At 40.6% G+C, this 23,825-nt stretch overlaps 1 protein-coding gene across 2 annotated transcripts in view; it reads left to right on the top strand.

Moving 5' to 3' along the window:
• The first annotated feature begins 8,749 nt into the window (after positions 1-8,749).
• The window catches only part of LOC118368133 (leucine-rich repeat and fibronectin type-III domain-containing protein 5-like), a 51,568-nt gene continuing 36,492 nt past the window's right edge, over positions 8,750-23,825 (top strand). Inside the window, exon 1 of one of the 2 annotated variants that reach the window (XM_035751931.1) lies at positions 8,750-9,024. The gene's annotated coding sequence lies outside the window, so the exon portion shown is untranslated. Of the gene's footprint in view, positions 9,025-12,269; positions 14,521-23,825 lie in introns of those variants that run through there. The other variant, XM_035751932.2, reaches the window with a different exon arrangement.

The following is a 23,825-nucleotide window of genomic DNA, read 5'->3' as shown; positions in this document are numbered from 1 at the left end:
AATATTTTTGACATTTTGTCAGGAAATACAGCTCCGTCTCAGGTTCTGCTGTTGTGCAGTGGTTGCACAGCCTTTCCTCTACAGGGAGCCAGGTTTTCCTGTGTCTACCCTTCTCGATGGCAAGGCTGTGCTCACTGAGCCTGTACTTTGTCAAGGTTTCTCTAAGGCTTTTCTCTCTCTCTCTCTCTCTCTCTCTCTCTCTCTCTCTCTCTCTCTCTCTCTCTCTCTCTCTCTCTCTCTCTCTCTCTCTCTCTCTCTCTTTTCTCTCTCTCACTGTTTCTCTCGCTCTTTTTCTCTCTCTCACTGTTTCTCAAGCTCTTTTTCTCTCTCTCGCTGTCTTTCTCTCTCTGTCTCTCTCTCTGTCTCTGTCTCTCTTACTATCTATCTCAATCTCTGTCTGTGTCTCTCTCTCTTTTGCTCTCAGTCTGTCTGTCTCTCTCTCTTTTGCTCTCAGTCTGTCTGTCTGTCTCTCTCTCTTTTGCTCTCAGTCTGTCTGTCTGTCTCTCTCTCTTTTGCTCTCAGTCTGTCTGTCTGTCTGTCTGTCTGTCTGTCTGTCTGTCTGTCTGTCTGTCTGTCTGTCTGTCTGTCTGTCTGTCTGTCTGTCTGTCTGTCTGTCTGTCTGTCTGTATGTCTCTCTGTATGTCTCTCTCTTTCTCTCTCTCCCTCTCTTTGTCTCTTTCTCTCATGTTTTTTTCAGCTCTCCATGTGGCTCAGGACAGCTGCCCAAGGCGTCTGAATGGGTTTGCTCCTTTTGAATGAGTCTCATTCACTGGCCATGTATTTTTCTTGGTGCATATTTTGTTGAGTATCCAAATGCTGCTTCAACCAGATACATTAAGTGCATAGCAGAGCACTAGCTGAATGAAGTGGCCTTCCTACCAGTGATTACATTAGCAAACATAAACTCAATATCTGCTCCAATTCTTCATGTCTCTGTTCATCCATTCTCCCTTACCATCACCATTTCACCCATGGCTGTATAGAGACAATATCCCCAAATCAACTCACTTTCATCACCCTAGATCCCTATTTAATTAACAAGGGTCTTTGTTGCAAAAAAACAATTTTTATGCACATTGTTAGTCTTCAAGGGCAAGGTCTGCAGAGTCTTCAAGGTCTGCAGAGAAGGTCATCGGCTGCCACCTCCCCTCCATTGAGGACATGCATGACTCCAGGTCAAGGAAGCATGCAGGAAAGATAATTGCTGACCGGGTACACCCCCTTTTCCAACGGTTCAGGTCAATCATGACCAAAACCGTTTGAACGGCTATTAATTATGTCTGGAATGGAGTAAATGGAATGGCATCAAACCATGTATTTTTTGATGTATTTGATTCCATTCCACCTATTCCACTCCAGCCATTACCATGAGCCTGTCCTCCCCAATTAATGTGCCACCAACCTCCTGTGATTTAGATGTATTATTTATCCTGTAGATTATACATTCCTACAGTTTCTCTTTATTGCATATCATGTATGTAAACATTATGCAAATTCCTCTGTCTGTTTCTGTATCTCTATTTGGTATCTATTGCTATCAGCAATAGAAAACATTTCTGGGTTTGTGAAAATGTGAATAAAGGTGACTCTGATTCATTCAGAGGGACAGGGCTGGTTAACAGTGTGGCACTGAGCTCCTGTGATCGACCAGGCTGCACCAATACTATTATAATAAAAACATTTCTTCACGGGGAAACAAAATTCTTATTTCCATTGCTGTTATAACTGTACTAGTTGGCCGAGACGCCCATAACAAATATATCCCTGTTTCATCAAGGGTGGATAATCTGAAATGTTTAAAAATCAAGAGTTTAAGTTTCAAGAATAAACTACCAGCCATACTGGTTTAGTCATAGGGAAATAAGGGATCTGAAATGAGTGACAGGTGACTATATCTATTAACATCTTATTTAAATGTGACTTGTGATATTGTGTATTTTAACACTGCTTGATGAATAGTTAGAACAAACTCTCCTTATCATTCCCATTGAGCTCAGTTCACATTCTTCCTGCCTTCGTTATCTGGCTGCATTTTGTTGAAGATGTGGCTCAAGTTTTTTTGCTGCACATTACTCTGCATTTATTCTCTTGTTCAAAATGCAACATAGGATTCGTACAGTATACTGTACTGTTGTCGAGTGAGACCAAAGTGAATTGGCATTGACATTAAAATGGTCTACACAGCCAGTAAACAACAATGGTCAACCAGATCAAATCAAATCTAATCAAACTTTATTTGTCACGTGCGCCGAATACAACAGGTGTAGACCTTACAGTGAAATACTTACTTACAGGCTCTAACCAATAGGGCAAAAAAGGTATTAGGTGAACAATAGGTAGGTAAAGAAATAAAACAACAGTTAAAAGACAGGTTATATACAGTAGCGAGGCTATAAAAGTAGCGAGGCTACATACAGACACCGGTTAGTCAGGCTGATTGAAGTAGTATGTACATGTAGATATGGTTAACGTGACTATGCATGTATGATGAACAGAGAGTAGCAGCAGCGTAAAAGAGGGGGGGGGGGCACACAATGCAAATAGTCCGGGTAGCCATTTGATTACCTGTTCAGTAGTCTTATGGCTTGGGGGTAAAAACTGTTGAGAAGCCTTTTTGTCCTAGACTTGGCACTCCGGTACAGGAGATGTACGGTATGGGGCGTATTCACAGTTGTCTTTGAGGAATAAAATGGTCTGGTATATAAGCAACGATCCGGTGGATTTCAGAGCAGACACGCTCTCCTGTTTCTATCAATGCATGAAACAAAATAGTGGAGAGATTAACCAAATCCAACCAAGACATCAACTTTCCCCTCTAAAATGTCTTAGTCTTCCTAGCATGTCGCTCTCTGATTATCACTTTACAATGTCCTTACTAGCACCCAACTCAGAATGCATGCCCAAATACTGTACCTTACATCATTCCAAGTAGTATGCTAGTGGAATTTGTTGTGTTGGAACCTGTCACGCCCTGACCTTAGAGAGACGTTTTTCTCTATTTGGTTAGGTCAGGGTGTGATTTGGGTGGGCATTCTAGTTTTCTATTTCTTTGTTGGCCGGGTATGGTCCGCAATCAGAGGTAGCTATCTATCCTTGTCTCTGATTGGGAATCATACTTAGGCAGCCTGTTTTCCAACTGAGTTTGTGGGATCTTGTCTTTGTATAGTTGCTGTTTAGCGCTACAAAGCTTTACGTTCATTTATATTTTGATGTTCATTTAATAAAGTACGATGAACACTTTCCACGCTGCGCTTTGGTCTCATTCAATTGACGACGGACGTAACAGAACCTTGGTACAGAGCCACACTCTGCTCAAACAAAGCAAGAGGAACAAAAGCAAGTACCAAGGCCTTGCTTCGCCCGAAATGGCACCCTACTCCCTATATAGTGGACTACTTTTGACAAGAGCTATGGGCCCTGGTCAAAAGTAGAGCACTGTAAAAAGAATAGGGTGCGATTTCAGACGCAGATCCTGTCTTTGATGGAGGTGGAACAGCTTGCCTTTTCCTCTGAGACTCAGCTGCCTCCCCTTCCCTAAATGAATGGGCCATGTCTGAACAGCACTCATACCACTTTGAATGTGGATGTGGACATTAGGTATTATGCAGTGAAAACAATTAACCGTTTTCTGCGAGTAGCATCATGTTTTTTGTGTTACCACAGATACCTAAGAAGTCATTTAGTTTGAAGGCCTGGCATTCTAGACTTGGTGTTGGTTTATACAGTCTCTGTTGTGTCACATTGATCTCTTGCCTAACAGGTAAACTGGTCACATACTTTTTGAAACAACAAAAGAGTCAGAAGTCACACAGGTGAGTAGTCTTCTCTCTGCCTGCTTTCTCTTTGTTCCCTTTATTTCACACCATTACCCACCTTTAATGGTATTAAATTGAGCACTGTTTGTCTGGTAAATTCATTTTTGTCTAGATAATCTGATTATAGCAAAGCCATGTCCCCTTGTGTTTCACTATAGGACTACATCATACAGATTACTGCCCATTTCAATTACCAAATCTTATCTGTCTGCTTGAAATGAACTATACTGAGGAACACAAGCTCAAGGTAAGAGGCTTGAGATTGTATAAACAAGTACAAATGGGATAGTTACACCATGCTCCAAAATATGTCAAAATGGTCTGGGTGCTTTTCTTTTAAAGGAGAACAAGGTAGTGTGGGCATGATGATCAGCTGTGTTTCTCAGCTGCAATAACAATGTTCCTGGAAAGGGTTGTGCAGTTGCTTTGATTGTAACGCACACTGTACTGTCAGCCACTCTCCTCTCTGCTCTTTAACGGTCTGATGTGATGTTAGCCCCTCTCCAGCCCCTCTCCAGCCTCTCTCCAGCCCCTCTCCAGCCTCTCTCCAGCCCCTCTCCAGCCTCTCTCCAGCCCCTCTCCAGCCCCTCTCCAGCCCCTCTTCAGCCCCTCTCCAGCCCCTCTCCAGCCTCTCTCGTGTGTCTGTGCGTGCGTGTGTACGTGCATGCACGACTGTTCATGTGCGGGCGTGCCTGCTTGTGTTAGTCCAGGCCCCGGACTCCTCATCTGCCCTGTAATGATGATGGACATATCCAATGACTTGTCCTACTGGCAGACAAAACACATGTATCCTGTGTTGCTCAGTTGGTAGAGCATGCCACTTGCAATACCAGGGTTGTGTATTCGATTCCTTAGACTGCTAAATGACTAAAATGGAAAAATTGAGGATTTAATCCAGGACACATACCTCACCTAACAGTAGAACCTTCAAGTCTGGTGAGGAGTTCAGCCTTCTGTGTTGTATGTCTGGGGCAAAGAGTGTTAGGGAACATTGCATAAAAAAACACATTGCTATGATCAGTATCTCATTTGTTGCATTCAGTGGAGCTTTGGGCACTAAAAGGTTTTAATGATGTACCCATCCTAACTGGCAAAACTTTTAATGAGGGTTTCCCAAAACAAATGTAGAGAGTAAAGACATCCCCAAATGTTCATGGATGGAGTGTGGTGGAACATTGTGAAATAATCAATGTGCTGGAAGTGCTGCTAATTATTGCACCTTATTACACGTTTTAGATTCCAGATATATTTGAATATGAACAAGGCAGCTTCCAGCTCTCAATATGTGTGGATAATGTTTATAACATGTTTTCATTTCCATGAACGTAGGAATTTGGCTTGGTGACAGGAGTAGATGGGGATAATGTTATGCAGAGGATTCTTGTCTTTCGAATCCACTTGGGGATTCTGTTTCCATTGTCTCTAGGAGTGAGCCTGTGTTTCTGGCAGCTGTCTGTGTCACAGATAAGCGTGTGACTATATCACTTGAAGGAGGTTTATGTCGGGCTGCTCTTGCTGCTCTCTCACTCTCTCTCTCTCTCTCTCTCTGCCGGATCAGAAGACTGATGGATTACCAGCAGGTGTGTGTGTGTGCGCGTGGCTGTGTGTGCTTGCATGTCTGCATGTGTGTGTGCATGCAGGGAGCATAATGTACTGCAGACTAGAAAAACAGAACAAAATGGCGTCCATATCACATTGAGCTAAACACCCCCCCCACCCCACCCCACCCCACGCTCCCCCAATCAGAAATCAGACCACACATGACCAGCTGTCTCAAACACTTCATATTCAGTTGCTCAGCCAATGTACACACGCTGAAGTATACACACATGCTTTAATGATGCTGGATTGGTACTATATAGTCTGCTGGGCAGCTACAATAAAGGCACATCTTGAAAGACCACAGAGACTGCACAGCAGGAGGGCAAAATGCAAATGAGTACAGTGTAAAGGTAATATCATCTTCCTATTCAAATACAGTTAGACTTAAAATCCAGACAGCAGGGCCATGCACAGACCTTTGGGGGTGAAATGCTCAAAATAATATAGTGCTGCAGCACACCCCACCACCGAAAATAAACTTGACTTTCATAATTCATTACTCGAAAATCATAACATCATAACATACCAACTGCCTCTGCAGCATATCAACATTTATAGGCCTATTTATTTTCTGATACAACCCACTCATTCATCACACATTGTAAGCCAGCTAGTGCCAGTGAGTCCTAGGCCTTGAGACAATGAGAGATGATTGACATCAGGAAAAGAGTGGCTATAAGCTGATCAGAGCGAACGATGATATATGATAAATGTGCTAGCTAGTTAGCTATGCTGTTGAAACAAAATAGTTTTCACTTGATTTGAGTTTGTTCGACTGCTGACATATGCCTCTTACTAGCAAGCAGTCGAATTGCCCTATTATTTTCCCCTAACAGTGAGAGAGACACATGATCGATCCAACTCAAAGTAGCCTCCTACCGGTATTCATGTCTCCCTGCCAGGCGCACGCAGCCAGTGGCAACTGCATGCAAGTCAGACCAGTGCACCTTTGGGTCGAAAGAGCAGGGAATGTTTTTTGAAATTCAAGAGCTTATGAAATTAGCTAGTTTGATGGGGAATTCGTTATATATTTAATTAAAAATTAAAAATTAAACTCAAAATAATTCATAATTCATAAAATAAAATAAAATCCACTGAGCTGCTAGGGCACTTTTTCATAGGAGGGCAAAAGGGCAGGTGCTTGGGCACTGGTTGAGCCCTATCTGTGCACGTGCCTGCCAGACAGAGTGTTTTGATATGGGGACCTATGGACTACATGGCTATGTCTTGATGGTCCTAGTTAGATAGTTGGATACAATGGATATACCAAACTCCAGCTCCAGCTGCATCCCTGGAACATATAAAGAAGCTACTCACCTGCATATAAATTAGTCTTATGGAAGAACAGCTCATGCAGGCACCAGCTCAAGGGCAAAGTAAAAGCTATTTTCAAATCAGTAGCTTCATTAACTAGGAAACACACCAAAGGGAGAAAGCATATCTCATATACCCTACCTGTCACTAATGTATTCCTGTTTGGTTGTTGCATAAAATTAAAGCTGGTTAATCTCCATCAGGGTAATTAGCCCTCTTTTCAATGTTCTCCGTTAATTTAGACCACCAAATAGAGGAAAAACAACCAATGCAAAAATAAACCAAAGTAACATGGAGCCGAACCAAATATGCACCATGAAATAAGTCCCTTGGGGAATATACATTCTATTACCATCATCTGGTATTTGGTAATTTATTAAGATTCCAATTAGCTGTTGCGATAGCAGCAGCTACTCTTCCTGGGGTCCACACAAAACATTAACATGACACAATACAGAACATTAATAGACAAGAACAGCTCAAGGACAGAACTACAGTTGAAGTCAGAAGTTTACATACACCTTAATCAAATACATTTTAACTCAGTTTTTCACAATTCCTGACATTTAATCCTAGTAAAAAATCCCTGTCTTAGGTCAGATAGGATCACCACTTTATTTTAAGAATGTGAAATGTCAGAATAATAGTATAGAGAATTATTTTTTTCAGATTTGATTTATTTCATCACATTCCCAATGGGTCAGAAGTTTACATACACTCAATTAGTATTTGTTAGCATTGCATTTAAATTGCTTAACTTGGGTCAAACGTTTTGGGTAGCCTTCCACAAGCTTCAACAAAAAGTAGGCCTCCTTGCTTGCACACGCTTTTTCAGTTCTGCCCACAAATGTTCTATAGGTGATGCCACCCCCGTGCTTCACGGCTGGAATGGTGTTCTTCGGCTTGCAAGCCTCCCCCTTCTTCCTCCAAACATAACTATGGTCATTATGGCCAAACAGGTCTATTTTTGTTTCATCAGACCAGAGGACATTTCTCCAAAAAGTACGATCTTTGTCCCCATGTGCAATTGCAAACCGTATTCTGGCTTTTTTTAATGGCAGTTTTGGAGCAGTGGCATCTTCCTTGTCAAATTGTTTTACTGTAGATATAGATACGTTTGTACCTGTTTCCGCCAGCATCTTCACAAGGTTGTTCTGGGATTGATTTGCACTTTTGGCACCAAAGTACGTTAATCTCTAGTTGACAGAACTCGTCTCCTTCCTGTGTGGTATGACGGCTGCGTGGTCCCATGGTGTTTATACTTGCGTACTATTGTTTGTACAGATGAAGGTGGTAGCTTCAGGCATTTGGAAATTGCTCCCAATGATGAACCAGACTTGTGGAGTTCTACAATTTTTTTTCTGAGGTCTTGGCTGATTTCATTTGATTTTCCAATGATGTCAAGCAAAGAGGCACTGGGTTTGAAGGTAGGCCTTGAAATACATCCACAGGTACACCTCCAATTGACTCAAATGATGTCAATTAACCTATCAGAAGCTTCTAAAGCAATGACATCATTTCTGGAATTTTCCAAGCTGTTTAAAGGCACAGTCAATTTGGTGTATGTAAACTTCTGACCCATTGGAATTGAGATACAGTGAATTAAAAGTGAAATAATCTGTCTGTAAACAATTGTTGGAAAAAGTACTTGTGTCATGCACAAAGTAGATTTCCTAACTGACTTGCCAACACTATAGTTTGTTAACAAGACATTTGTGGAGTGGTTTTAAAATGAGTTTTAATGACTCCAACCTAGGTGTATGTACACTTCTGACTTCAACTGTACATGCATTTAAAACGTCACGTTTAAATTCCCAGTGCAGTCAAAGATGTGATTTTCCTGTGTTTTATATATTTCCACACTATGAGATTGGAATAATACTTTGAACTTGTGAAAATTATGATAATGTCCTTTTAGTGTCAGAGCTGTTTGAGCTGTTTACCAGGTGGTAAATTAGTTAATAGACCAATAAGAAAGAGAGTTCAAAACCTCTCTGCCAATAACAGCTACGGAAGTTTTCAGTTTTCCCCTCCCTGCTCAGACCACTCTCAGACAGTTCTAGCAAAATTATTGGCCGAGAAAATGCTCTTTGCTAAGAAGCTATTTTTGTTTGTTTTAGATTAAAATGGTTTTAAAAAATTATCACAGTAAGGCACATAATTGTTACCCAGAAATTAATTTATATTGAGATAAAAATATGGCTGCATTGGACCATTAAGGAAATCAGATGAGATGAAGACCACAGGTGTGTGAGTGAAGGCACCATGCAGGTGTGTCTGATTAATAGGACAGGTAAGTGATTTACAGTGTTAGTGGATTATTATTCCCAATCTCCCACCCTCGATGTGATATGTCTTTCCATGAGGAGCACACATACATGTTAGTGTAAATTCTTCTATTATGGCTTTTATTTCATCATGTGAAGGTATTGCCACAGCATACACTGCATGACATGGCCTGTTTCCAAGTATGTATAGGTGTATCAAAATGTCTTTAATCATAACCAGTCAGCCTATACTTAGTGGAAGTCGTGATGCGAACAAGTTAAGTGTCAGCAATTGGTTATCTCACTGACTCTCTAACCACATGATGTAGTGATGTGGTTCGTTATCTAATTGATATAGTTTACTCTAAAATAGCCATGCACTTTGTCTCTACAGCATTGTCTATACAATTAGTATTTGCAATGTAATTCACCATAAACTTGTTTCGATTTTTTTTAGAAAATCTGATGGGTTATTGTTTACACTGTATCTCCAATGTATAGAATGGGAGAGAATAAAACACAATGATATACAGTCAATTAACTACTGTGAAACTACCGATGATCTGCTTCTCGCTCAGGATGTGTGACTACAATATATGTAATTTATACTGATACACAGTAGTATCACAATGCTGGTTATGTGACTTTGTTTTTTTCTCTAAAATATGATCAGTTGTTCCTCTTATGTAAATCCCCTGGTGTCAGAGAATGATTGATTGGTTTTTCGTAAACAGTTCAGTTCCAATGTGTAATCATAATGAGGAGACTTTCAGGTTTCACTGTATCTCTTTCATCGTACACAACATATGAAATACCATAATATTTCATATAATATTTCCTGTGCTGTAAGGAAAGCATGTGTGCTGTCAGCTTCATGAGATCATGTTGATGGCATAGGACCAAGGAACACTGAGAGTGACCATTTTTATTCATCAAACCATCAGGAAAAGGACCTGTAAAATGTGTCTGTAAAATCATAATGAGGAGACTTTCACATTACTCTTAACAGTAGCACTTTAATTGATTTGCCAGATGTATGTGCACCTTTCCAACATAGCATAACATCATTAACCTCTACGGGATCGTTGTCCCCCCCTCCACCCGACGGTTGAGCTAACGTGTGTTAATGTGATTAGCACGACGTTGTAAATAACAATAACATTTCCCAGGACATAGTGTCACGTTCTGACTTTAGTTCCTTTGTTATGTCTTTGTTTTAGTATGGTCAGGGTGTGAGTTGGGGGGGTTGTCTATGTTCTGTTTTCTATGTTGTGTTTTGCGTTTGGCCTGGTATGGTTCTCAATCAGAGGCAGGCGTCGTTAGTTGTCTCTGATTGAGAATCATACTTAGGTAGCCTTTTCACACTTGTGTTTCGTGGGTGTTTATTTTCTGTGTCTGTGTGTTCCACATGGAACTGTTTTGGTTGGTTATTTCACGTGTCGTTTATTGTTTTGTTTTAGTGTTCGATTATTTTAATAAAGAGCATGAACACGTACCACTCTGAGCATTGGTCCTCCGATCCTTACTACAGCCGTTACACATAGACAGCCATTACACATAGACATGTGGGCAGAAAGCTTATATGGGTAGAAAGCTTAAATTCATGTTAATCTAACTGCACCGTCCAATTTACAGTAGCTATTACAGTGAAATAATTCCATTCTATTGTTTGAGGAGAGTGCACAGCTATGTACTTGAAAATGTATCAATAAACCAATTAGGCACATTTGGGCAGACTTGATACCACATTTTGAGCAGTAATGCAATGGTTCATTGGATCAGTCTAAAACTTTGCACATACACTGCTGCCATCTAGAAGCCACAATCTAAATTGCGCCTAAACTGCAATACACATTGTGGCCTTTCTCTTGCATTTCAAAGATGATGAGAACGAGAAAAAAGTGTTTTTTTATTTATTATTATCTTTTACGACATGTAATGTGTTATATTCTCCTACATTAATTTCACATTTCCCAAAACTTCAAATTGTTCACTTTCAAATGGTATCAAGAATATGCATATCCTTGCTTCAGGTCCTGAGCTACAGGCAGTTAGATTTGGGTATGTCATTTTAGGCAAAAAAAAAAAAGAAAAAGGGTACAATAAAAAATAGATAAGTCAAAAATAGAAAATAAAAGTTACAAATAATTAAATAGCAGCAGTAAAATAACAATAGCGAGGCTATATACAGGGGATACCGGTACATAGTCAATGTGCGAAGGCACCGGTTAGTCAAGGTGATTGAGGTAATATGTAAATGTACTGTAGGTAGAGTTAAAGTGACTATGCATAGATCATAAACAGAGAGTATCAGCAGTGTAAAAGAGGGGTCTGGGTAGTCCTTTGATTAGCTGTTCAGGAGTCTTATGGCTTGGGGATAGAAGCTGTAAAGAAGCCTTTTGGACCAAGACTTGGCACTCCGGTACCGCTTGCCGTGCGGTAGCAGAGAGAAAAGTCCATGACTAGGGTGGCTGGAGTCTTTTACTATTTTTAGGGCCTTCCTCTGACACCGCCTGGTATAGAGGTCCTGGATGGCAGGAAGCTTCGCCACAGTGATGTACTGGGCCATACGCACTACCCTCTCTTGTACCTTGCAATGGAATAAATGGAACGGTATCAAACACATCAAACATATGGAAACCACATTTGACTCCGTTGCTTTAATTCCATTCCAGCCATTACAATGAGCATGTCTTCCTATAGCTCATTCCACCAGCCTCCACTGGTGTACTGTTTTCAGACAAAAAATACTAAAGTTTCACAATAGTTTGATAACAGATATAGTATGTCGGTCAAATACATTTGTTTTCTTCCCGGAAGTGTTCTTTGTGAGCCATTGTTCCATATTACAACAGCTCCCCCATCTCACCACATCTGTCAGCGGCAGGCACCGCAGACCGACACTGAGACAGTCCGCAGGGTAACTCATTAGAATAACCATCAATGGGTAATCTTTTGATGGTTTAATGACTTGAGAATGCCCAGTAGAGACCATGTAATCAATACAAATAGAGGCCCTGGAATCTCATTGACATAGAATGTACAAGTATCTGATGTAAAATGTGTTGTATAATAAGCACCAATGAGAGAATAGGGAATAGGGGTATCCACTAGTGTTTAGGGTTTCCCAAATTCGGTCCTGGGGACCACAAGGGGTGCACGTTTTTGTTTTTGCCATAGCACTACACAGCTGATTCAAATAATCAACTAATTATCAAGCTTTGATAATATGAATCAGCTGTGTAGTGTTCAGGCAAAAACCCAAACGTGCACCCCTTGGCGTCCCGAGGGCCGAGTTTGTCAAACACTGTTGCAGTTTCCCAAAGTGAGGAGATTGCAGAATCTTAAACGTCATCGAACATTAGTTTACACTGGCGTGCTCATGAGGCATGGCAGCTGGGAACTATAGCCCTACATCATTCCATTATAATTGTAATACAAATGCGACAAGAATTTGCTTCGAAAATGCAGAAACCTTTAAGATGTTAAACAAATATATTAAAATTCTGTACTCGAGTCCCTTGATGCCATTGAAGAAGTTGGCGCTGTCCCTGGGGCTGAATCGCTCGTGAAACTCCAGTATTGAAAAATAACTGTGTAGAGATTAGTTCTGTCCATGGTACTGAATCGCTCGCTGACGCAATGGATGGCTATATGTTCGCGCTGTCCGTAGTGCTAAATCCCTCAGGGTAGTAGCTCGAGTATTACAGTACACTTGCATTGATCAAGTCCATTACAGTAAACATGCGTTGATGAAGTCCTTGTAAACGGAGTAAATTTCACCAGGTAGGTTGTACAAGGTTAAAACAGGTTCGTAGAACATGTCCGACTTTTGTCATAATAACTCCACTGTAGATGTAGATACCGTCTGCATGTTCCTTCTGAGTGGAGAAGTATTGTCTTGAAGGCACTGAGTCGCATCCAATGAAATGTATTTATTGTAAGAGCTCAAGTCTCTACTGAGAAGCATTGACTTGCGCTTTTACAACTGCAGTAACACAACACACACACCGTTTGGAAGTAATCTGAAACCTGGTATCCCACTCAAAAATGATGTCAGACTCCCATGTTATCAGCATTGCTGTGCGAATGAATAGGATATGGCGGGGTATACGTAAACATCAGGTGCGTTGTTAGAGGAGCCAATATCCTACCCGTGCGATATTCCGTGCAGTTACCCAATAGACTTCAGTTGCCGTTGCTAAATTTAGCAAATGTTTTATAAACTTACGTAAAGGCATAACGTCTGCGAATACTATAAACTATATTATAGTCAGTATCCCTCTTAATTGTTAGTGCAAAAAAATACAACAGATGTATTAATAATTGTCAATTGTAAAAGTTATGGAACAAAAGAGTCGGGTGCGTGCAGTCGGTTTCCTCCAAGATTATGCACGGGATCCTATTGTTTGACATCAGAGCGGGTCTATAGCCCATGTGGCGTCGTTCTTTAGGCCTACCTCTTTTGTTCAATGCAATACTATCCCGTCTTCCCTGCAAAAGCTCTACCACCAGCACTTCTTTAGCAGGTCCCACAGAGTGAAAGGCTGAATCAAGGACTACGAACGAACGTGCGTATGAGCCAATCCGTGATGACTTCCTCCCATGTTTTTCCAATCGAAAGGAGAGGGAAAATAGCAAACATCACATGTCCCAGTAACTGCTGCTAAAGCTTTTAGTTTGTTAAATCTTCTCGACTGGTAGAACTAAGTAATTGGGGGGAGGGAAGCACAACGATGGCAATAAGGGGAGAACCGCTCATTTGTGCAGTGTAATGTGCGTCCCTTCTTTTTGGTCGAGATTTCAAATCGAAACTCCATTGAGCAGCATATATCTGGATAATAAAGCGCTGTTGCGGGGCTGAATAGCTGAGAATACACTGAAGAAGGACTGAAGGAGCAAGCATTTTGATAACTTGGATGGAGGGCAAGCAGCACTCAGTCACTGTGGATTAACTCGGTGTAGAGGCACAGCGGGGGAAGTGCGTTTAAGGTGCAAAGGTCTCCCTGCTGAGAGTTGATCCGACTTCCCCATAGCAGACACTTTTTCGCACTCGGCTGCAGAGACGTGCGATCGGCTATATAGAGCAAGCCGGTGTTACTGCGGAGGAAAGCCTCTACTGTTGTGAGGTGTGTCGACGAGCGGCAGGAGAATGGCAAGGGCTTTAGCGAGTCTGAGGGAAAAGCAAACGCCCGTTTTTCAGCAAAGGATTCTGTCGAACAGCGTTGGAATTTGACTCTTTCTGTGTTGGTTTATTTGGATCTTTATTTTAAACTCGGAAGAAAAGCACAAGTGGATTGGATTCTGAGGGGTACAAACCAATGGCATATTACTCGGGCACTCTGAATAGATGGGCTGTGCGGAATTGTGCGCTATGAAATCCAACGCACCTTGTATCGATATAATTTAGCCAAAATCCAATGGAGCAAAACAAAAAGGAACATGGGAAAATATGAAATGTGAGAAAATTCGATTCCCCTGACCCTCGGTGCTCAGATCAGGACTGGCGTTCCTTCTTCAAGGTAAACTTTTACAGTTTAGATGTTAAGAATGTTTGTACATTTTCATCCGTCCTTTTTGTGTTTTTTGGTTCGTCGTTTGTCGACATATAGAACAAAACCGTGTTAAGATGTGGGCTACTATTGTCAAGGCTGAACCCATTAGGTTCCAAAGCAGAATAACCTGCAGGACGTTGTTGAAAACTAGGTGTGAGCAGTATAACCAGGTATTCAGGTACATCGCAAGGTCAAAAATAAGCCTGAATGAATATGGGTCGTTTAAAGGAATTCAGTCTGTCTGACTGCAATATTATGAATTTGAGGGTATGGGTGTAGATCAAAATTACGCAGTGGTATCATTTGTTTGGCCAGGTCGCTGGTTGAAATGTTATACATAGGCTCAGTTGTGGTGCTGTGTAGGCTATCTATCGTTAGGCCTGTTCTATCATTATCTTGATTTGGGTGAATGTGGTATATTGGCATTTTACTAGGATCCCCATTATTTATTAGGATCACTACTATTCCTGGAGTCCAAAATGTGATGGTAATGATGGTGTGTGTGTGGGTGTGTTAACGCAGGCACCCTCGTTTACTGCCTCACCCTGTCACGAGGAGCTAGATTGAAATCACCTATATTTATATGCAAGCTGAGTTACCATGCCAATTCAGCTTGATATATAACTCCGCTAAATGTCCCCCATGAAATATATGTACTAAATGTAGGCAACCCATGCATGTTACAATAGTCTTCAACCTTGGCATAGGTTCAAATGATGATAGAGGATTCAGGCGTCGTCATCTTCTTGCCCTATCCTAGGCGATACATCATGCTCACTACCATGGCACCACTGTCTGGCTGCTTGATGCAGCCCACATAACCACCCACATATGCTTGATGCACTGGGATTACATGTATAGAGATCATACGTAAATGAGCAACATTATTCTATAATAATCATTTGGTGAGACATGGAGTTCATATTTGCTATGTATAGGTAAAGGCAATGCATGGATGTTATTTAGAATGGCAACAATGTGTCCTAGGAAATTCACAACTTACGCAGTGTTCTTGCGCGCGTATTTGTGTTTTGAGTTAGCGTTCTGTACTTGTGGTACCATTTGTGCATCAAAACTATGGCATCTAGTGAGCACAATAGACTTCGTCAATGCCCATTTGAATTCCATATCACAAGGCGTTTATTTGATTTCAGCAACGCTGGTTATCGGGTAGGCTATCTTTACGCACGTGCGCTTCTATAAATCGAATCTGATAAACACGACATATTTCAATACTTCAGACCCCACGACATGTCATCCTTAACGGGGCAGGGTAGCTGTCATGGTATTGGTGTCAACAATGTGTTTGTTGTGCTTTATAGTCAAACGTGTGCTATTTTATGGCGTCATTATTAGGAGACAATGACACGTCTCTGTGTTCTGATGAGGCTTACCTGCGCATGTTTATCCATTAACATGTATCTCACACCTGTCACTTGAAAGCATATGGGCAAAGCACTATTATTACCATATATGAAGTTGATTTTCACATTTACTTCTAGACGGCAGGGGAATCGAAAACAAATAGGTAGACAGTTCAGCGGCCCCTGTCAATTCCTAAACCGCTCGTAGGTTGAAATATTAATTTGTTTTTGAACGCACATTGTGATATGCTATATAATTAATTTCACTTAATAAACAGTAGTTATGTAATGTACAGTTCCATGTACTGTATGTAAGGGTGTCCTGTACTCCATATCCTCTGACCAAGTATATAGGAAAACTGAGCTGCAGCTCCCCTGCCAGTGGCTGGTGGTGCTATAATTCAATTTATGCTACTGTACCTCCAAGTCCATACTGCTGCCTGCTGGAGCTCTGAGGGGCTGGGCAGCACTGAAGACGGACAGCAGCTTTATCCTACAACCTATAGACCTACGGGTGGAGTGGATAGTGGAATGTATTTTTGATAAACACATTGGCCTGTATTCAAAATAAAATATTGTATAGTGCATTATGTATTCACTTTTAGACTTCTTCAATTGTTGTGATATCATTTGAAAGATCTGTCTTTTTTTCAATCTGTGAGGGATTTGGGCCGTTGGAGATGTAGTGGCAGTGGTCCCTGTAGCTCTGAGACGTGTTTTAATTACACTAGCAGTGCTTAAGACCCCGTGATGTCGCGAGCCTGAGCCAAGGAAGTAAAGAGCACGGTGTGATGATCCTGCTGTTACTGTGATAGGGTAACTGAGGGAATCAAACGCTGCAAAACAACATCCTCCCCCAGGCAGGATTAGCACCACACTCTACCTGGGTGCTGAACAAGTACATACTGTATCCTCTAGTCTACTACAGCATACTGCCTTTGATATGCCCTCTGGGTGCATGTGTGAGGAGTTACCATGACATACAGTATTTGAACACCTTTACGTCCAATATTACTTGTTCTTACAGAGAGCATACGATCAGCAAGTACTTACGGTCCTCTACCACACCATCTTTATGCCTTTGATATGCATGTTCTTTTCCCCTCTGTGTGTGTATGAATACATACCATGACAGGTTTGAACACATTTATTCATACATGAGGCATGAGACATGTATGTCTCAGACAGATAAGTGTTAGCAGATGTGTGACTTGACAGCTCTGCTGGGATGAAACCTGGATAGAGTCGAACATTAAACTAGACATAGCACTCAGCTAAAATTCATGTGACCCATTTATGCTGAGTTAGTGTAACCCAAGATGCCTGTTTCCTTTCTGGAGATGTTATGTTTTACCATGATGTAGTATATGCTCTATGCTGTGTTTACCAAAGGTTGCATATCCATGTGTCTTTTTTGCATCATATGCTGTCAATGAAACTGGTGATGTGGGGACTGTTATAGTTTGGTCAAGAGTTCAGCACCATGGACAGTTACAAGTGAGATTGTGTCAGAAGTTTGGGAGGCAAGAAATGTTATTGTGTCAGAACCATGGACAGCTCCTCGCTCTTGATCTGGGTTCTGCATGGTAGAGTGCACACAACAGGGTAGGTCAGCTGGTAGAGCATGTTGTTTGTGACGTCAAGGTTATGTGTTCAATTCTTACGGAGGACCAGTACAAAAAAGTAAGAGAATGTATGCACTAGAGGTTGACCGATTAATTAGGGCCGATTTCAAGTTTTCATAACAATCCGTAATCTGCATTTTTGGACACCTATCATGGCCGATTGCATTGCACTCCACGAGGAGACTGCGTGGCAGGCTGACTACCTGTTATGCGAGTGCAGCCAGGAGCCAAGGTAAGGTGCTTGCTAGCATTAAACGTATCTTATAAAAAACAATCAATCTCAACATAATCACTAGTTAACTACACACAGTTGATAATATTACCAGTTTATCTAGCTTGTCCTGCGTTGCATATAATCGATGCGGTGCCCGTTAATTTATCATTGAATCATAGCCTACTTCGCGAAATTGGTGATTTAACAAGCACATTCGTGAAAAAAGCACTGTCGTTGCTACCTAACCATAAACATCAACGCCTTTCTTAAAATCAATACACAAATATAGATTTTTAAACCTGCATATTTAGTTAATATTGCTTGATAACATGAATTTCTTTTAACTAGGGGAATTGTGTCACTTCTCTGGCATTCTGTGAAATAGAGTCAGGGTACATGCAGCATTTTTGGCCGCCTGGCTCGTTGCGAACTGGGTGAAGACTATTTATTCTTAACAAAGACAGCCAACTTTGCCAAAAGGGGGATGATTTAACAAAAGCACATTTGCGAAAAAAGCACAATCGTTGCACGAATGTACCTAACCATAAACATCAATGTCTTTCTTAAAATCAATACAGAGAAGTATATTTTATTAAGCCTGCATATTTAGTTCAGGGTATATGCAAACCTGCATATGCAGAGTCAGGGTATATGCAACAGTTTGGGCCGCCTGGCTCGTTGCGAACTAATTTGCCAGAATTTTACGTAATTATGACATAACATTGAAGGCTATGCAATGTAACAGGAATATTTAGACTTATGGATGTCACCCGTTAGATAAAATACGGAATGGATCCGTATTTCACTGAAAGAATAAACGTTTTATTTTCGAAATGATAGTTTCCGTATTTGACCATATTAATGACCTAAGGCTCGTATTTCTGTGTGTTATTATGTTATAATTAAGTATATGATTTGATAGAGCAGTCTGACTGAGCGGTGGTAGGCACCAGCAGGCTCGTAAGCATTCATTCAAACAGCACTTTCATGCGTTTGCCAGCAGCTCTTCGCTGTGCTTCAAGCATCGAGCTGTTTATGACTTCAAGCCCATCAACTCTGGAGCTAGTTAGCGGGGTGCACGCTAATAGCGTTTCAATCGGTGATGTCACTTGCTCTGAGACCTTGAAGTAGTTGTTCCCCTTGCTCTGCAAGGGCCGCGGCTTTTGTGGGAGCGATGGGTAACGATACTTCGAGGATAGCTGTTGTCGATGTGTTCCTGGTTCGAGCCCAGGTAGGGGCGAGGAGAGACAGAAGCTACACTGTTACACTGGCAATACTGAAGTGCCTATAAGACCATCCAATAGTCAAAGGCATATGAAATACAAATGGTAGAGAGAGAAACAGTCCTATAATAACTACAACCTAAAACTTCTTACCTGGGAATATTGAAGACTCATGTTAAAAGGAACCACCAGCTTTCATTTGTTCTCATGTTCTGAGCAAGGAACTTAAACATTAGCTTTTTTACATGGAACATATTACATTTTTACTTTCTTCTCCAACACTTTGTTTTTGCGTTATTTAAACCAAATTGATTTTATTGGTGTATTACATTAAGTTAAACTAAAAGTGTTCATTCAGTATTCAGTAATTGTCATTATTACAAATAAATAAATACGTTTGTAAAAAATCGGCTGATTAATCGGTATTGGTTTTTTTTGGTCCTCCAATAATCGGTATCGATATCAGCATTGAAAAATCATAATCGGTCGACCTCTAGTATGCACTCACTACTGTAGGTTGCTCTGGATATTATGCTAAACTGTAAATGTTTCAAGCTCATTCATTAAATTAACTGGGAACCATGGACAGAAACCATATTATCTGTTTGTTCAAATATACTGTAGCCTTTTCTGCTCCCAAAACAGCTTTGATATGAGGTGTATGAGAGAGATGTATTTATAATCTATCTGACCTTTATGTGATCTTCTCATGTGATTTGGTGGTAATCATTATTCTTAGCATTTAATTACCTACTGTGTTTGTAGTGTTTAAGGATGTCTTAGTTTTTATGATTTGTTAATTGCTAAACAAGGAGTTAATTGTCGAGTCAATTTTAAAAGTCACCAGGCAGCATTGCCTTTAAGTACGAGGTTAATAGAGATTGGGCCAAAGTTGATTGCTGGATATGTACATTTAATTAAGAATAATTGAATGAAATGCCAATCAGAGGACCAGGTCTGCTAGGCTCTGTATAAGCTGTATATCCAGATGGGATGTAAATAACATCTTATAGTTCAGATAAACCCTGCTGGTCCGTTTAACACATGACGGACTGGCTCGACACCTAGTCTGGCAATAGATCCCTTTACTGATCCTAAATCCATGATCCAGGATTAACTTGAAAGATGACACAATACGTTTACCTTACTGAGGTAAATTAACCTTTGTTGTTTTGGATTTCAAATTCAAATATAAATATTGGTTTGTGATATTTAATGGATGCAAGTTTTTAGGAGAGTTTTTACTTATGGTATAGACAACCCTGGTATCCAATGTACCTTATTTAAGAGAGCATAGAATCAGACTGACATAGATCGTTGCCAAGGAATCTGTGGAGTCCTAACGCTTCTGGAGGATCCCAAACCAAATCAGGAGTTACAGTTCATTAGCGTAGGAGAACACTTCAGCTGGGAACGACTAATCCAAACCACCAGGTATTTCAATGTTTTAATTTCCTTCATTTGTTGTTCCTCTAGTTATTTATGTAGGGTGAGCTTTGTGTCAGTGTGTCATTGTAATGTGGTGACTAGAATGGGCTCCTCTGTCTGTCTGTGAGTAGGATGGACTTTGAGGGGGGTTTGTCTGTGATAATGAGCTGTCAAGGTGACAGCGGTGGGTTGTTTTGATCTTGCAACCACCCGCTGGTTTAAACAGGAGAAAAGTGGCAGTCAGGAATGGTAATAGTCTCTGTGGTGAAGGCTTGTGAGTCTGTCATGTGGTTACGCATTTGACTGATGAGGCACTGATCCCTAGTTACTAAAATATTGATAGATTGATATGCACTGAGATAAATCCCAAATTAAATGACAGCAGAACTTCATGTTCTGTTATTTTTACATCAGAGACACCAGGGCATGTGCGCATACATATTTGTATATAAATTATTTCTCTGTTTACCTTCAGACAACATGTAAAACCACAGTAAGTGAGTCTATGGGTACAAGACCCATGAAATAATTATGTATTGAGACCCAAAAGGCAATTCATCTCAGAAGACCTGCCAACCACATGAGCAGGGGGATGGGATGGTTGGATGTTCGATTAGCATGGGCTATGTATAGGAAATGTTTAGTTAGCGACTTCCACTGCTGATTTCTATTCTTCCACTCTAATCAAGGACTGATCGAGACCTGGGACACCAGGTGGGTGCATTTAATTATCAGGTAGAACAGAAAACTAGCAGTACTCCGAACCAGCTCGGATTTGAATAACCCTGTTCTATAGCATGAGATAAGCATAGAAATTCAAATTTAAACCCACTAAGAAACATATGTATTCTGTTGATAGGGCAGGAGAGTTCATCTGTCTTAATCAACACTGAGGGAAAAAATGGTTTAGTAATATCCCAGGACTTTGCAAATACAGTATTTACCAAGAAGGGTCCCGAACCAGGCAAGTTATTCACAGTTGATGCAATTTTCTGTTTTCAGTCTATTTTTCCATTTCTAGTTTCCAACATCACATTTTGGGCGGGTTATAGCTTTAATTTGATAAAACAGAATCAGCAGAGCTGTCCTGGTGGTGCATTATTGGTCAATTTGCATTTGGGAAAATTATTACCAGAAGTAGATGTATGGATGTGAGAGTGTATTTAGTAGAGCTAAATGCTAGAGTAGAAGGGATAAAACAATAATTTGCTATCAAATAGGTAGATGTATACATTCATAAAGACACCTTCATGACACATACAGTACCAGTCAAAAGTTTGGACACACCTACTCATTCCAGGGTTTTACTTTATTTGTACTATTTTCTACATTGTAGAATAATAGGAATACATCAAAACTATGAAATAACACATATGGAATCATGTAGTAACCAAAAAAGTGTTAAACAAATCAATTTTTTTATTAATATTTTAGATTCTTCAAAGTAGTCACCCTTTGCCTTGATCACAGCTTTGCACACTCTTTGCAAGCTAATATACTATCTTCTTTCATGATGTGTAGTCTAGCCACTTTCAGTTAAAACATGAATATTCACAATATTCTCTTAGCCGTTTAGGTGTTTGTAAATACAAACATATCATAATACTATCTATCTATATAAACCTAATGCTTTGTGGGCAGCTATCAGCTTTTTGCGACTGTCAGTAAATTGTAGTGTGTAAGGATCTGGGCCGACTTCCTGTAGTGTGATGAGATTAGTGTGAATAGGGGGGTATATCCTCTCCTCTGCCTGGCCTTAATCTGCCCAGCAACACACGGACCTGCCGTGCACTGCTGTACATATGGCACATTTGACAAGATTACAGACACTACTGATGGGAAAAGCCCTTTACGTGGCTTTGGCTGTGACAGAGGCAGAACTACAGACACGAGCTGCAGAGCTATTCTGTACAGTAACAATAAGTCATTTATTGGATTTATATAGTGCTTTTCTACCATCTGAGGTACTCAAAGCGCTTTACTTAGTAATGGGGAAACTCCCCTCATCCACCACCAATGTGTAGCACCCACCTGGGTGAAGAACGGCCACCATTTTGGTGCCAGAACGCTCACCACACATCAGCTTTCAGGTGGAGAGGTGAGGAGTGATTATATGCCAATTGGGAATGATGCTTTGGCTGTGATAGAGGTAGAGCTACAGGAAACTACAGAGCCATGTTGGCTCACTACAGCAGTGCCGCACAGTGTTACCAGCAGCCCCACCTCCTTTTCTTAATCATATTACTCTAAAGGGCAGATTATTTAAAAAAATAACCTTCTTGTGATTTCAGTTTCAATGCAATTAGCCAAACCACACATTGATTTTAATAGCTGTTTTATGTATTTTCCAAGCAACCAACAAAGAGATCAGTGGTTTAAACCATATAGATCATTGGTGCTTTGATTTGGTTTGACCACCTGGGGTCTGTTCCCACAACTGTCTTATTGTGATTACACAGCTGATGTATAGCTATATACAGCTGTGTGTGTGTCTGTATATCAGTGTGATAGCCAGATTACTAAATTAATGATACCCAAACTATCTGCACTATCTTGCACCAACCCTATGCACTCTCACTATACTTTATATACACACCATATACACACTGACTAGACTTCATATGCACACCATATACACACTGACTAGACTTTATATGCACACCATATACACACTCACTCACACACACTACACGGTCACTCCCACACAAATCCCTAACACATTCTCTTCAAACACTACATGCGCACACGCACACACACACATAACACACACGCATACCGATACAACACAAACAAACATACTTGCACACACTTACACTTGCTAACTTTTGTTATTGACCAAATACTTATTTTCCACCATAATTTGCAAATAAATTCATTAAAAATCCTACAATGTGATTTTCTGGATTTTTTTTCTCATTTTGTCTGTCATAGTTGAAGTGTACCTATGATGAAAATTACAGGCCTCTCTCATCTTTTTAAGTGGGAGAACTTGCACAATTGGTGGCTGACTAAATACTTTCCCCCCCACTGTATATAATGATTTATGTATTTTACTCTGCATTGTTGTACAGGTTAGTAACCAAACATTTCACTGTAAATCTACACAAATTGTATTCGGTGCATGTGATGAATACAATGTTATTTGATTTGTTATTAGGGTTTATCATTTGGCACCATACTCAGGATACTGCTAGTGATTGACCACTGTACCAGACCTTCAAATGGGTTTCTTTCTAACACTTCAGCAGGGCTTGATTGAGCTTGGCTGGTGGATATGAATATATGCATGAATAGTGATGTTCCTTTGGCACCGAACTCAGGATACTGCTAATGATGCGCGTTAAGGTAGCCAGTCTGGTACAGTGTACAGTGTATGTCCTGCATCACGTTTAGTGAGATGGAGCATGGAACCCTAATC

This window comes from Oncorhynchus keta, chromosome 35 (assembly GCF_023373465.1).
Source record: "Oncorhynchus keta strain PuntledgeMale-10-30-2019 chromosome 35, Oket_V2, whole genome shotgun sequence".
Lineage (NCBI taxonomy): Eukaryota > Metazoa > Chordata > Actinopteri > Salmoniformes > Salmonidae > Oncorhynchus > Oncorhynchus keta.
The sequence above is the reverse complement of the archived record's forward strand: the minus strand, read 5'-3'. Positions and strand labels throughout refer to the sequence as shown.